This window comes from Peromyscus eremicus, chromosome 1 (assembly GCF_949786415.1).
Source record: "Peromyscus eremicus chromosome 1, PerEre_H2_v1, whole genome shotgun sequence".
Classification (NCBI taxonomy): domain Eukaryota; kingdom Metazoa; phylum Chordata; class Mammalia; order Rodentia; family Cricetidae; genus Peromyscus; species Peromyscus eremicus.
In genome coordinates, this window is record NC_081416.1 from 51,751,609 (window position 1) to 51,768,716 (window position 17,108).

The following is a 17,108-nucleotide window of genomic DNA, read 5'->3' on the forward strand; positions in this document are numbered from 1 at the left end:
AGCTCTCTGACGTGCTCCTTGTTAGCACACAGGAAGGTGGGGTGGGTATCCTTTTCATCAGAAATGGAGAGTGAGGGGAAGCTAGGCAAGATCATTCCTCCCAGGTTTCCCATTAGTCATTTGTGTACAAAATCCTCACTGTGTTGGGATTCTGTAGCTATTCTAGGGCAACAGGGAGTGACCCCAGGAAGCTTGCCCGGCTGAGAATAACATAGGTGTCCTGCTCCCTGCAGAGGGGAAGCTGTGGCCCTGGGAGGATCAGGGGCCAGCAGAAATCAGAGGTGACCCCAGGTCAGGAATGAGGCAGGGAGGATGTTTGGACCAGGGTGGGACTGGGGCAGGTGGGTATGGTATATGGGTGCCATTGGTGACTCCCGCCACAGCATAAATGCCACATGTGGACATCCAGGAAGAGTTCTGTGAGTTCTGTGTCTCCTAAGAAATCATAAATGTGTAAAGAAAACTTGGGGACCATCTAGACCTTGTGACAAATGATCATGAGAGAGACAGAGAGAGAGAGAGAGAGAGAGAGAGAGAGAGAGAGAGAGAGAGAGAGAGAGAGAGAGGAGAGAGAGGAGAGAGAGGAGAGAGAGGAGAGAGAGAGAGAGAGAGAGAGAGAGAGAGAGAGAGAGAGAGAGAGAGAATAAGTGTCCCTTCAGGGCATGTTAAATCTATATTTATGTCACCTTTCCCATTCACAGGTCCTATGGTTCCTACTCTGATGCCATCCAGATCTAGGGGCATCCTGGAAGCACACAGGGTCAGAGGTTGGGAAAACCAATGCAACTTTATGCTTCAAATTCTATTTTTCCTCAACCCAACATTAAAATGAAATTGGGTTTTCAGAACCCAAGCTCCTAAGTTCTGTACAGAATCAAGTCCTGATAATTGCAGAGTAGCAGGGGTCAGACATGATTGGATTAATAAACAAAACCAGTATAAGAGAGAATTTAATATCACCTCAGAGTTAACATCTACTGGGCAACTACCAGAGCTTCGTAGATTCTGTACAGAACTCAGGAACTCGGGTTCTAAGTTATAACAAGAAGCAAAGAGGTTGGAGGCAGGAACAGTGGCACACACCTGTATTCCCAGCACTTGGAAGCAGGAAGCTCAGTACAGGGCCAGCCTCAGCCACATAATGAGTTTGAGGCCAGCCTGGGCTACAGTGAGACCCTGTCTGATAAAATCATGGAAGACAAAGGCTCAATGGTCACACCACTTAGTACCTGGGTGAGCCCCAGATTCTTATCTTAAGGGTCAACAGTCTTTCACTAAATGCGTTTAAGAGAAATTTTCTTTGAATCTGAGCACAGTGGTAACATGTGTAGTCTCCGCTTCTTGGAGGGCTGAGACAAGAGAATTATTTGAACCCAGGAGTTCAGACTATCCTAGATAACACAGCAAATCCTATCTTGACAAAAAATAACCTTTAATGCAACTAAGGCAGTGCATGTGAACTGTGGAAATGTTAAAGAGTAAAGTAGAAACAGCAGTAACAGCTTAAAAGATAGCTCCGTGGCAACAGGCTGATGTGCAAGCAAGAGGTCCTGAGTTCATATCTCCCCAGCACCCACGTAAAAAGCCAAGCATGAGATTGCAGGCATGTAACCCCAAATCTGGGAGGCAGAGACAGGAAGATCCCAAGGGCCTCTGGCAACCAGTCTAGCCAAAATAGCAAGCTCCACTGTCAATGGGAGACCCTGCCTTAAAAATCAGGGTGGAGAGTGATGGAAGAAGACACTCCACATCCACCTCCACACTTACACAAGGTACACACACTTTTCCTGCTTAGAATACATAACTTTCCCAAAATGAGACCATACATACATGCTACAAGTAACTTTTTAAAAATTATATGTTTGAATGTTTTGCGTGTGTGTATATATTCACATCCTGTGTGCCTGCCACCCACAGAAGCCAGAAAAAAAGAGTCAGATCCCCTGGAATTATAGTTACACTTATAAGCTGCCACTTGAGTGCTGGGAACTGAACCAGATCTTCTGCAAGAGCAGCCAGTGCTCTTAACCACTGGGCCATCTCTCCAGCCCCATGAAACTCAGTCAATATTCTCTGTCTTTTCATGTCAATAAACTGTCATATAATATTCTGTCCCCATTCAAATATCCCCATCTTTACGTGGGATTTTCCAATTTCACCACTATTTTTTTTTTAAAGTATCACAGACTTGGATAGAATCCTGTGCCCACAATGTGATGCTTTCTCCAAGGTGAGGTCGCCATGGGTGGTTGAGAGACTTAGGGCTGCTTGTTTGGCTCTGTGCCAAGTAGACCATTTCCAACAGGAATGCTGGCTTCCTTGTACCACAGAAGCTGAGCAACACGGGGCTGTGAGATGGGACCTGAGCAGAGGGCTGGAAAGGGAAATATGGGTTGTGCCAAAGCACAGGGCCCCACCCAAAGTTTGGCAGGTGCTGTGAGCTAGGGTGAGGGGAGCAGATGAGAGTGGGTCCACCCTGTGCAGCTGCTCAGGAAAAGACTCACCCACCCCCTTCCTCCCCAGGTCCCTGCCCCTCCTACAAAGGGTCTGTTTGCTGTCCTTCCTAGCTACTCTCACCTCCAACCTTTCCCAGGACCCTGCGCCCCAACACAATAGCCAGGCCACTGATGCACCCCCAGTGCATTGGAGGTTTGCAAAGGGCAGTTTCTGAAGTGTTTACAAATCGGTGCAGCTGGAACCTGTCACCCCAAACCCCGGAATATTTACCTTGGGCTAAGGAGCCTGTGGTTCTGCTGGCCTTCAAGCACAGCCTAGCACTCCCTGCCCTGTGCAGATCCTCAAGGACTTGAACTCCTGAACCTCAGCATTCTAATCCGAAACCAAGTATTTAATCTTAAAAGCAGGAAAGAATAAGGCCAAGTTTTTCTTCCTCTGGACTTGTCCAGGCCCCTCCTCTGCACCCACTGAGTGAGGTGTGGGCCCCGCATGCCTTCGGGCTGACCTCACCCTGATCCAGCCTGTCTGTCCCAGTCCCCGCCATTTCATCTTATCTCAAGCATAGATCATGCAAAGATCACATCCATACATGCCTCATGACGAACACTTGTGCCACTTTCCCAAGCCCTTTCCCACCCTGTCCCTGTGGTAGTACAAATTCCAACGTATTGACTCCTCTCAAGCAGAAAAGGTCAGGACCTGGGGTGGGTCATTGTCACTTGGGTAAAGCTCCCCGAACCCAGCCCTTAACTCTGCCTCCAGGTTCCCAGATGAGTTGGAACTTGAACGTGTGCTGCAGAGACCTGCTCCCGGGCCTGTGGGTGCAGCTCCTCTGCTTTGATGCAACCTCCCCCACAAAAAAAAAAAAAACTTGCAGAAAAATAAACCAATCTCCTGACCAAGTCTTCAGTGGCCCCCCGGGCAAGGGCTTCATTGTATTTGAGAAAAGTGTCATCAGTCCTGCTGTCTGTCGTTCTCCCAACCCTTCCCAGCCCAGCCAGACCCAGACCCAGTCCAGCCAGGGACTGCTATACCAGGGAAGGTGCCAGTGGCCTACCCCAGTGTGCAGAATAATCCATGCCTCTCTGACATCAGCAGGCAGGGGTTCCCTCCCTTCACCAGGGCAATTCTCAGAAACACCATTCAGTCAGCCCCAGGAGAGCTGCCTGCCTCTGAGACCTGGCACATCCGGCACCAGACCCTCAAGCCATTTGGTGCTGCTGCGGCTCTGAGGCCACACCACAAACAGCCCAACTTCTGAGTTCATTTCTGCCTCGAGGCTTCCTAGAGGCCACATGGGAGGCAGCTGGGCCCAAGCTCAAGGAAGAAGCCTGAGGAATGAGGAAACCCCACCTACTTTCCTGGAATCTGTGCTTCTCAGCCAGTCTGGCACTGACCCTCCCAGGAGCCCCATTCTGAAAGGCGGAAGAATGATCGGTAGTAACCTCTCCCCAAAGTGTTGTGGGGGCCAACTACTTAACGCATGGAAAATCCTTAGATAATATCCTTAGATAGTACTTAGATCCATGTTAGCCGTTATTCTATAGTATTATCATCCATCCTTAGATAATATCCTTAGATAGTACTTAGATCCATGTTAGCCGTTATTCTATAGTATTATCATCCATCCTTAGATAATATCCTTAGATAGTACTTAGATCCATGTTAGCCGTTATTCTATAGTATTATCATCCATCCTTAGATAATATCCTTAGATAGTACTTAGATCCATGTTAGCCGTTATTCTATAGTATTATCATCCATCCTTAGATAATATCCTTAGATAGTACTTAGATCCATGTTAGCCATTATTCTATAGTATCATCCCAAACCACACCAGCCAAACAGCCCTTGGTTTTCTGAGCCCTTGACACTCTTCAAGGTCACCAGCCTGCATCTTTCCAGTGGGCCCTTGGCTGGATGGGGTGGTGCAGGCACACAATCCCAGAACTCAGAAAGCTGAGGAAAAGCAGGGAAGGCCTGAGTTCCAGGCCAGCAAGACTCCCGTCTTTAAAAAAAAACAAGACACCTAAGTAAACGGCTGCTCTGTGGTCTCGGGAGTTAACTTTGACTGTTTTGGCCCACCCCTAAACTGGCAGAGACTCTGCTGTTCCCTTCGCGACACCCACACAGAGGAGAATGCCAGTTTCATGTTCTATGGTTTACAAAACGTTTTCACTTCTGTTTCTACAATGTGGAGTAGACAGGGCATTAACAGTCACTTCGAAATGAGCCCCACCAGGCAGAGCGTGGTCAAAGTTAGGACTAACATCTAACACAGTGTAACTGCACAGTGTGAAGACTCACTGCAGCTCTGCCTGATTTCAAACCTAGTTTGTTTGATTGATTTTTTTTTTCCCCTCAGCAGTGAGCTTGGTCACAACCAGTTAAGTGTGTCCTCCTTCAAAAAAAGTTCAGATGCCGAAAGAATTAGAGACAGCCACACAATGAGAAGCAGATGTCCTGCCCCTTGTCTCTGGAGCAGGGCAGGGAGGACAACTGGCTGGTGGGGCCCCTGCAGTCACTCCGCCCATGAGCTCAGCTCCTGGCAGAGTTCCTCATGAAAAAGTAGGCCTCCTGGGCCCAGAGAAGACAGAGCAGAGCTGGGGCCAGGCCACGAGGCTGCTTCACTCGGGGGTCAGAACAAGGAGTGGCCAAGGCCAGCCACATTTTCCTTAACTCTAACCTTAACTACCCTGGAAGGCAAATGCTCGGCCTGTTTCCCAGAGAGGTCTTTCTTTGGCTCTTTTCTGAGGCAGGCTCCTACTATGTAGCCCCAGCAGGCATGGAGCTCACTATTATGTAGACCAGGCTATGTACCTTAGTTTCCTGCCTCTGCCCTTGCCCCTTGCCCCCTGCCCCCTGCCCCCTGCCCCTGCCCCTGCCCCCTGTTCCTGCCTCTGCCCCTGCCCTCTGCCTCCTGCCCTCTGCCCTCTGCCCTCTGCCCCCTGCCTCTGCCCCTGCCCCCTGCCTCTGCCCCCTGCCCCTGCCTCTGCCCCTGCACTCTGCCCCTTGCCCCCGCCTCTGCCCTCTGCCCCCTGCCTCTGCTCCCTGCCCTCTGCCCCTGCCTCTGCCCCCTGCCCTCTGCCTCCCAAGTGCTGAGATTACAGGTGTACACCACCAGCCCCAGCTATGTGGCTTTCCAAACTAGTAAGCAGGGACACCAGCATATGAGGCAGGGTCTGTGTGACTCCACAGTCAGGCCAGCCTGCCGGTGTGATCTCCACTTTGGGGGCTTTACCTCTGGCACTCTGGCCAAACGAGAATGAAGCTGTTGTGAGAGCAGAGACCACACCTTCCCTGCTGTAGCTGTGTGTCCAACTCCCGGGGTCAGGACACCCACCCATCCTGGTCTTTAGGGACAAGGGTTAGCACCTAGTCATTATAAAAGCTCTAGGAGTTACCAGCAAGTCAAGGCCCCTGGGAGGAAGACAGGGCAGGCAAGGCTCAGGAGGATGAGGGTTGGGTGGTAAGAAGAGGTAGCAGGCGCAGACCATGACTGTGAGGGCCCTGTGTCATGGCCCTCGCTTTACAAGCCCCTAGGGAGGGCTGTTTCTATAACTGATGTGACCATTTCCATGACAGGGAAGGTTTGAAGTTGTGAGTGCAGAGCAACACTCAGGCCAAGCAGGAAGAGGTAGAGGCTGGTCCCAGGGCGGGTAGGCTCCAGGATCCAGAGCCCCAGCAGAGGCACTGCTTTCATTCATTTAACAAACCACAGCCACGGCCACAAAGCAGGAACAATGCAACCAACTCCACCCAAAGCCCAAGCCTCCCTCCAGCTGGTGCAGGAGAGCCCGAGCACAGCGTGAGTTTCTAGAAGACTCAGCAGGCTGAACAGCACAAGTGCCTGGCCTTGTCTTCATACCTAGAACTGCCCTACTGGCCCCAGGTGCCACTCTGGTTTCTCTTGTGTGTCCTGCCCACAAACTGTAAACCCCCCTCCCTTCTGCCCACGATGCTTCTTCCGCCACTCTTCACCAGACAGTGCATGTTGACCCCCCAGACTTCCGTCTAACAACATGAGTCTCCTTCCTGGAAATCATTCCATTGTGATTAGCATCTGGTGTGACAGCACCAACACCAGACCCGACACAAATCTCTGTCTTAACCAATGTACAATGAATATAAGAACAGTAGACGGAGATGGAGTTCCGTTAATGTAGAACTGGCTAAGCATGGATGAGGCCCCTGGGTTCAGTCTCTAGCACCAAAATTGTTCAGAGGATAACTCTGGGGAGTCAGTTCTCTCCTTCCCCTTTTTTTGTGGGTTCTAGGCATCTAACTCAGGTCACCAGGCTTGCACAGAAAGTGCCGTTGTCATCTTCAGCCATCAAGCTGAGTGCACCCTCCTTACCTCCACATGGCCTCATGTATCCCAAGCTGGCCTTGAACTTGAGGATGACTTTGAACCCTGACTTTCCTGCCTCCACCTCTCAACTGCTGGTATCACAGGTGAGTATTACCACCCCTGTTTTTTTTTTTTTTTCTGCAAGGGGCTGACTGCAGGGAGTTGGCTGCAGAGGCCTGGCTGCAAGGGGCTGGCTGCAGGGAGTTGGCTGCAGAGGCCTGGCTGCAAAGGGCTGACTGCAGGGAGTTGGCTGCAGAGGCCTGGCTGCAAGGGGCTGGCTGCAGGGAGTTGGCTGCAGAGGCCTGGCTGCAAGGGGCTGGCTGTAGAGGCCTGATTGCAGAGGGCTAGCTACAGAGGGCTGGCTGCAGGGGGATGGCTGCAGGGGGCTGGCTGCAGGGGGCTGGCTGCAGAGGGTGGGCTGCAGAGGGCTGGCTGCAGAGGGCTGGCTGCAGAGGCCTGGCTGCAGAGGCCTGGCTGCAGGGGGCTGGCCGCAAGGGGCTGGCTGCAGAGGGCTGGCTGCAGGGGGCTGGCTGCAGGGGGCTGGCTGCAGGGGGCTGGCTGCAGAGGGCTGGCTGCAGGGGGCGGGCTGCAGGGGGCTGGCTGCAGGGGGCTGACTGCAAGGAGCTGGCTGCAGGGGGCTGGCCGCAAGGGGCCGGCTGTACTGGCTTTGGGTTGACTGTAGAGGGGCAGAGTCTCAGAGATGCCCTGCTCTAAGCCATAGGACTTTTCACACGAAGCTCCAGACCTTAGAAAGAAAGGAAGAAAAAGAGAGGGTGTGATTACCCCTGTCAGGAGTGAACTGTATATGGCGGTCTTCAGCAGTCTGGACTATAGAAGTGGTCCTACAGAAGGTTAAGGTGACATTTTGCAGTAACTGCTTTCTGTTTGCCAGAGTTCTAGCATTCCCTTCCAGAACGAGTTCTTCTTCTTTGAAATTCTATGAAACCAAGTTCCGTTGGCAAAGAAAGATGAAGAAATCAAGTGTGACTTCTCAGCTGGGTGTGGTGGCTCAGACCTGTAATCCCAACCATCAAAATATTGAGGCAGGAGGGGTTCCACAACTTCAAGTCTAGCCTGGGCTATGTAGTGAATTCCAGCCAGCCTGAGCTACAGAGACACTGTCTCAAAAAGAGGGGAGAGCAACAAGATGGCTGTGCTGGCTAGTTTTATGTCTAATGACACCAGCTAGAGTCATCCGAGAGGACGGTGCCTCAATTAAGAAAACACCTCCATAAGATCGGGCTGCAGGCAAACCTGTGGGGCATTTTCTTAATTAGTGATTAATGGGGGAGGGCCCAGCCTATTGTGGGTGGTGCCATCCCTGAGCTGGTGGTCCAGGGTTCTATAAGAAAGCAGGCTGAGGAAGCCATGAGGAGCAAGCCAGTAATCAGCACTCATCCACGGCCTCTGCATCAGCTCCTGCCTGCAGGCTCCTACCCTGTTTGAGTTCCTGTCCTGATTTCTTTCTGTGATGAACAGTGCTGTGGAAGTGTAAGCCAAATAGATCCTTTCCTCCACAAGTTGCTTTGGTCATGGTGTTTCATCACAGCAACGGTGACCTGACCAATCAGTGGCTCAGTGGGTGTGGATGCCTGCCATTAAGCTGAATAGCATGAGTTCTCCCAGGTGGACGGAGAGAGCAGAATCCCACAAGTTAGCCTCTGACCTCCTTGCATGTGCCCTGGCACACACACACACACACACACACACACACACAGAGAGAGAGAGAGAGAGAGAGAGAGAGAGAGAGAGAGAGAGAGAGAGAGAGAGAGAGAGAGAGAGAGAGAGAGAGAGAGAGAGAGAGAGAGAGAGAGAGAGAGAGAGGTATGTAATTTTAAAACAAATTTGTTAATTAAATAAAACATAAAACAAAAATTTGGCTCCTTCCATTATTACATCCAGAAAGGAGACCACAAAGAATTGCTTGGGATAGGGACAGGACCAGCATCCAACTCGGCTTCAGCCAGCCCCAGCCGCTGTGAGCAGCACACGGAGCCTCAGGATGAGGACGGTTAACAAGCAGAATCACCTTTGAAACAGGACCTAAAGAACTCTTTCAACCCTGGTGTAAAGAGTAAGTTCGACGCCCATTTAGCTCAACGCCTGGCAGAAGGCAGATGTTAGTTATTGCTGTTGCTACCGTGACGAAAGACACCCTGAGAGGGGGAGGACACCTTGTATTGCCTTTGGGATGGGTCTTGAAGGCAGAAAGGATTCCAGCAGGTGGTGACAGAGATAGAAAGCGAGTGTGCAGAGCGCTATAGAGGCAAGACAGCTGAGCTGGAGAAATTCCTGAGGCCAGGCCTTGGGAGTGGCACAGGGTACAAGAGTCAGATGGCAGATGTGAAGATTTCACGTCTGCTGGACACTGTCCCTGGTGCTGCACACATCCCCCCAGTAGTGCTCACAGACACCTGGGAATGAGGCTGAGGGGAATAGCTCAGAGGCCTGTTCATTCATCCAATAAATACTTAATAAGCATCTGCTGTCTGGGCCTTCAGATCAGGTGAACTAGGAAGCAGGCAGTACTTGAGTAAACTAATAAAGAAGGCTAATTCACACAGTGACGAGGTCACATCCTTAGTAACGGGGTGAGTGACTCAGGATGATCAGGAAAGATTGTCTATGGGGGGATGGGTAAGTGACATTGATGACCAGGAGGTAGAAATAATCCTGAGAACGCCTGGACTGAAGGAAAGCAGGAGACAGGCCTAGACAGGCAGGTGCACCTTCCACCTGCGGGGCACTGGAGTCGGGGAGGGATGGGCAAGGTGAGGTGGGAAAGCATGTGGAGGTGGGGTCCTGTGGAGGCTTGAGCTGAATCCTGAGTGTTGTAGGAAGCCAAGGAGGTTTTAAAAGGACTAAGGTAATGCCGCCCTGTTCTGACGCCATTTTGTATCTGCTTAGACAACTGTCAGGCCTCTCGGCAATAGTCATGTCTGCCTTGGCAACACATTTGAGATTTCCATGGCCTTGATTTGTAGTCCAGATGTATTAACCAAAATAATTGGCAGGTTGTGTCTAAAATAACTACTATACTCTGCCAGGAATGAGTGTTTCAAGGTTACTCTGACCCTCATCTAACTTGGATGTATCTTTGTGGGTTTTGCCATTAAAAACTCTATATCCCCGGACTTGGGCACTGAGAGAGTTTTCAGAGGCACAAGCCTGCTCTTGGTCCGGCCATCAATAAAAAGGACTTAAAACTCTTAATAGACTTAATCAGCATTGTTGTCAATAACTGTCTCACATGGATCAGTACAGTTTTACACAGAGTTGTCACATGACCTGGGATATGCATTTGTAAACGGTCACGCTGGGGCTGGGAATGCAGCTCATTGGAGTGCCCGCCTGCTGTATTAGTTACTTTTCTGTTGCCATGACGAAACACCATGACCAAAAGCAACCAATGGAAGAGTTGATTTTGTGCCAGACTCTGTCGTGGTGGGGAGGTATAGCATCAAGTGGCAGGCATGGAGACAGGAGCGGGGAGCTGAGAGTTCACATCCTCCAACACAAGCAGACAGCAGAGAGTGAACTGGGGTTATACTCTCAAAACCCGCCCACATGACATACTTCCTCCAGAAGGGCTGCACCACCTAAACATCCCCCCCTGGGGACCAAGTCAAATGCCTGTGGGGGACAGTTCTCATTAAAACCACTGTACCGATCATGCAGAAGACCTTGGGATCAATCCTTAGTACCACATACACTAGGTGTGGTGGTACTCACCTGTAATCCCAGCACTTGGGAGGTAGAGGCAGAAGGATCAGGTTCATCCTCCACTAACTACATAGTCAGTTTAAGACCAGCTGGTGCTACATAAGACCCTGTCTCCCCCCTAAAAAAAAAAATCATTCCGGCTATTGTGGGGAAAACAGGATTCAAAGCAACACTAACTGGACTTGAACCCCATGCTGAACTAGAGCACTCTGGTAGTTTGAAGAAGATGGCCCCCAAAGGGAGTGGCACTATTAGGAGGTATGGCCTTGTTGGAGGAACTGTGTCACTGTGTAGGCAGGCTTTGAGGTCTCATATATGCTCAAGAAACTGCCCAGTGTCTTAGACCACTTCCTGTTGCCTGCAAGATGTAGGACTCTCAACTACTTCTCCAGCACCAATCTGCCTACACGTGGCCATGTCCCACCATGATGATAATGGGTTGAACCTCTGAAACTAAGCAAGCCACCCCAATTAAATGTTTTCCTTTATAAGAGTTGCTGTGGTAACAGTTCTTTTCACAGCAAGTGAAACCCTAAGACAAGCACAAAGGAAGCAGTCCCCATATGTCCCTTCACTTCCAGGCCAGCTCTCAGGTCTGGCATTGGCCTGGCCTGCGCGACTGTGGCACAGGTTGCTGACAATTGTCTCTTGTCTAACTAAAGGCAGCTCTGTTTCCAGCTTCTGGAACTGAGGAATGCGTGTTCCCGTGTTATCATATTTCCTGGCACTCTGGGTCCACCCAGAGGAAGACCCACCAGTCACTTCAGAGGCAAGTAACTTACAGACAGTTCTGGTTGTTTTCCTGAATTTTTACAGGGCTCCATTAAGTTTGGAGCATAAGTGCATTGAGCTGCTTTTGCTCATATGACACGGGGAACATTTAGAGCTGCGCTCTGCAGCTGGGTCCTGCAGGGAGGGTCCTGGGCTGAGTAGGACTCAGGCATTTTCAAAGCCTTTTTCTACCCTAATTCTGGATGCAACCTCTGATAAATCTCTTCTCTAGACTCCACAGGGTAAAGGAAACATTCCCTATAGCCTTCCCTGCTCTTCCAGATCAAAGGCTTTCTTTGGAGTTCAGACTTGGGGTAAATCAGAAGCAGCTGCTAAGAACTTTCTGATTGTTAATCCCAGCTCTTGGGAGGCAGAGGCAGGGGGTCTCTGAGTTCAAGGCCAGCCACCCTGGTTTACATAGTGAGTTCCAAACCAGCTAAGACTACATAGAGAGACCCTGTCTCAAGGAGGAGGAGAAGGAGGAGTCATCTGAGCTAGTCTTTGGCAGAGGAACATTCTAGAAGCATAAACCCATCGACTTTTTTCCTTTTATTTTCCTTTCTTCTCTTAGCTCTTCCCTGATTCGGGCAGTTTAGGGGGCCCCAGGGAAGGACTGTGAAAGAGCAAGGCAATGAAAGGGGGAAGTCTTTTCCTGGCTTTTACAATTTCAGACGCCTGGCCTCCGGAGCATGGAAAAACCTCCAGGTGCCAGCTGTGTGTAAGAGGCAGGTCTCAGAGCCGGCCACAACCAACTGAAAAGGATTCCCCGCTGGAGGGCTGGGCAGGGAAAAGCACGTGTTTCTATAGCACTGAGGCCCATCGGTTTCTGTCCCCCTCAAGTGCAGGCAGGAAAAAGAGTTAAAAACAATACAGAGAAGAAAGGGGTCATTGGAAGTGGAGAAAAAAGAAGACAATGTATTGCAAATGTGATCAAAATGTAAACATGTATTGCTGCCCATGGTGACTGACTCCTTTAATCCCAGCACTCAGGGAGGCAAAGGCAGGTGGATCTCTATGAGTTTGAGGCCAGCCTGGGCTACAGAGTGAGATCCAGTCCAGCCAAGGCTACCTTTGCACATTAGATCCTATCTCAAAAAAATTAAAATTAATTTTAAAGTTAAGAAAATAAAAATATATACATGTACATTTTAAAATTCTTAATTCTTTGTTATATTTTATTTAGGGGAGAACATATGTCATGTGTACATGTGCATACTCATGAGTGCCACAGCGTACATATGGAGACCAGAGGACAATTTGTGGGAGTCTGTTCTCTCCTTCCACCATTTGAATCCCAGGGATTGAACTTAGGTCATCAGACTTGACAGCAAGCACCCTTACCTGCTGAGCCATCTTGCCAGCCTCGAAAGCTGCTCCTTGTGATCACCAGCATCAGCAGGTCTCAACAATGTCAGGGGTAGAATGCCTCTGCTGAAACATTACCACATAGAAAGCAGCACTTTGATTTTGTTGAGTTTATTACTTATTTTTACATAAGCATCTTTCACATGGAAATTATTTCTAAGAATTTTCAGTCATGTAGATGATCCCTAAAATGTTCATTTTTATTATTTGCCTGCTTAATTGGCAAGTGCTAATTGTATATGTTTATGGGGTACATTGTCTTATGTTGATAATATGCATGCATAGAAGAAAGATTAAGTTGAACTAATTAGCCTGTCTGTAACCCCAACACATTTGTATCAATAAGGGCTCGGAAGTTTGAAGTCCTGGAAGCTTCAGACTGTTTCTCACATCCAGTTTTCGTTGGATGCTGCCTCTCCACACAGTTAGTGAGATTCTGAAAAGATGACCACAGCATAGTAATTACAAAGACAGAACAAAGAGAAACTTCAAAGATGTTTTCAGCTGAGAATGAGAATGCATCTCTGTCATCACATCCCAAAGGAGACTGAGGAAGGAGAATCATGAATTTGATGCCAAACAGAGCAAGCATGTCTTCTGTATAGGACAGGCAATGACACCCATGAAATGAAACCTCATCGGTATGGCTGCCTAAACAAGACCTAAATAATGACGCCACCAGTTGGCATGCCAACGTGAGTGGGAGAAACCTCACAGGGCCCCACCCCTAGATGAAGAGTTATAGGCAACTAATGACTACTGAGAAAGAAGTAGTCTCCCCCAGAGATGAGGTCCTGATTGATTATCTAATACCACATAGTTGGACTTAAAAATGTATACAGACATGCAGCATTAAGTGAACTCGGCAGGCTGTATTTATCTGTTTATATATGTATATGTAAAAAATAGTAAAAGTGTAGCAGAAATCTTAAAAGTTCTTATTAATAAAAACAAACCTGGGGCCAGTTATTGGGGTGAAATGCTGGATGGTCAGAGAGACAGAACAAGCCACAGCTAACCTCACCTGGCCAACTTCTCAGCTGATCTTGTCTCCTCAGACTGAAAGCTTCTGTGTCCTCATCCAAATGGATCTCAGCTGAACTGTGCTGCTCAAGACCTAAAAGCTTAACCAGGCCAAATGCCTCTAGTTTCTAGTCCTCATGCCTTATATACTTCTGCTTTCTACCACCACTCCCTGGGATTAAAGTCTCGCTTTCTGGGATTAAAGGCGTGAGTCACCATGCTTGGCTGTATCCTTGAACACATGGATTTCTGCCTCTGGAATGCTAAGGTTAAAGGCATGTGCTACCACACTGCCTATCCTAAGTATCTAGTGGCCTTTCTGTTCCCGGACCCCAGATAAGTTTATTAGGGTACACAATATTTTGGGGAACACAATACCACCACAGAAAAGGAAGCCATGAAGGGGTGGAAGGGGACATGGAAGGGGCTTAAGGAGGGTATTTGAGAGGGAAAATGATGTAACTACAGTACATTTATAAGAAACTAAAAATAATAAATTTAATTCAATTTTAAAAATATTTTAAAGAGCTGTTTTAATTCCATGCTGCTAGACCAATTGGAATATTTATTTATTTATTTATTTATTTATTTACTTACTTACTTACTTACTTACTTACTTATTTTTGGAGACAGGGTTTCTCTTTGTAGCCCTGGCTGTCCTTGTGTAGACCAGGCTGGCCTCAAATTTACCTGCCTCTGCCTCTTAAAGTCGTGAGCCATCATGCCTGTCCCTGAAAATGAACTTTTAACACTTATACACTTAAATAGCCCCATCTAGCTAGTGACTACTGTATTAAGTAGTGGAACTCACAGCAGTTTTGTCAGGCGGTGGTGGCGCACGCCTTTAATCCCAGCACTTGGGAGGCAGAGGCAGGAGGATCTCTGTGAGTTCGAGGTCAGCCTGGTCTACAAAGTGAGTTCCAGGAAAGGCACAAAGCTACACAGAGAAATCCTGTCTCGAAAAACCAAAAAAAAAAAAAAAAAAAAAAGGAATATTTATTTTTAAGTGGACAAGGTGCAATATTTCATCTGGTAAGTTAACATTGTAGGTCATCAGGGAAGCCATTTACTGAATTTTTGTATCTTCTGAACTAAGATACATTCTTTTTTGATTGTTACTTATTTATATAGAATAAATCAGGGGCTGGGGATATGACTCAGTTAGTGAGTTCTTGCCTAATGTGGACAAAAAAAACATGAGTGTAACAGCCCCCAACAGCACATAAATTAGGAGGGCTTGGGGAAGTTCAAGGTCATCCTCGGCTACCTAATGAGTGCAAGTCAGCCCAAGCTACATGAGATCCTATCTCAAAAGTAAAAATTAAATTAAAAACAGTACAATTTAGTAGTTGCCAAAAATTTGCCTTTTGCAGCATTTTTGATTTTGAGAAAAATGTGCTTATTGGTTTACTAGCTATTTATGTAACGTTTAATATATCAGACTATGACCAAAAAAACCAAAGAACAATTAGATAAATATGCAGACCATTGAATAAACACTTGTGTTTTTATACAAATCGTGTGTGTTCTGAATTTTGTTTATTTTCATTGGCATGATTTTATGGACACTTCGTTCCCAGGCACGACATAGGAGCAGCCAGGCTGCTGAGCGCCAGGAGTGGCTAGACATGACAGAAAGAGAAAGTGATGACAGGACTTCAGAAGGTGACAGCACACACTCAGGAGCAGTCTGCGGGCTGGCGACCAATGTCACACGTGTCCTGGTGACAGGTGACATCAAGTACCAGATGCAACAGAAAGTTAGGAAGTTAGGCACCACCCCAGGGAACACTCCCCAAGATGACCATGATCAAATTTACATCCCCCTAGCACAAGGAAAGCTTGAGACTGAAACCATATTTTAGGGCTGGTAAAATGGCTCAGAAGGTAAAGGCACTTTCCTCCAGGCCTGGCAACCTGAGTTCAATCCCCAGGACCCACATGATGATTCCCACAAGTTGTCCTCTGACCTCCACACAAATGCCATGGCATGTGCACACATGCACACATTCACATACACACACACACACACACACACACACACACATACACACACACACACACTTTTAAATTTTAATTATATTTTATCTTAGCAGTATAATAAGCTATAAGTTTTCTATTATGTGTTATATACTTGTGATACATGATGCATGACCATATATGTTATATATAAAATATAGAAACATAAGAACATAACTATATTAGTTAGAAAAATATAAAAATATAGGTGATAGATGATAGATTAGATAGAAAAAGGGAAATGCTGTTTTATTTGGGGAGCACCTCTTTTAAGGACCCTGAATCACCCAGTACATGATGGTGGACTAAAATTGATTGACAAGGTGTCTAGGTGTCTAGAGCATCAGTCTGTTGGCTAGGGAAGCAGCTTTGGAGCCTCACCAGATTCCTCTGGGCGAGACATCAACTGGTCCTCAGACTCTTGGAGTTTAAAAGAACCTATGATCTGCACCCACCCCCTTTGCATAGACAGCAGCTAGAGCCCTGCTAGGCACTCAGCCAATCAGCAATAGAACTTGGTGCTGGTCCACATCTGCCACCACATCAGCTTATCTTCCCTGTGATGACCAGCTGAGAGCAGGGCTATACAACCCACCGTTTGCACTGGGGCCAGGGGCACCTCAGCAGTGACTAGCCCAATTTATGAATGGATGGATGCAAGCTCAAAGCAAGGCAGGTGGTAATCGGTGGATAGGCACAGAGGGCGGAACCCAATGACTCACCACAGGAGAAAGAACCTGCAAAGGTAAGCAACAGAGTGAGCAAGCATCCTGGGAAAGGTCGACAAGTGAGTTGTGTTGTTTTTCTGTCACCCTCCAAATCCCCAGGGTAAGCCTGTAGAAGGGAAGGGAACCAGTTTCCTCCGTGCAGAACAGAGAGTCCCTGCAGCTTCATCATCCACACCCCTCAAAGTAAACTTAGTTCCAAGTGAAGAAACTGCTCGTTCTGCTGAGACACCCTTGGTCTGGAAAGGCACATCTTCAGCTCTCACCCTCTGCCTCACTTTCTATCCCAAACTCCAGTTCAGTCACACCTCCTGGAGACAGTACCTGCCTAGCTGGGGAGCCAAGAAAGCGTCCAGATTTGTAATATATCAAAGCCTACCTCCACCCTGTCCAAAGCCCTTGGCTCCAGGAACAGAGACAGCCAAGACACGTCACACCTGAATGCAATTGGCAGCTGGAGGGTGGTATTTGACCACAAGATGCCACTCTGTAACCTTAAAGGACACATATGTGCTGAGCAAATGTTTGTGGACTCAGTGACAAGCTATAAAAATGGCCAAGACCTTCTGATGGCCAGAACACTTGACGCCGCAGCCTGTGATGACATCTTCTCTTTCCTCCCCAGCTTCCCAGCCTTCACCATCACTTCCAACACCCATTTTGTAGTTGGAATA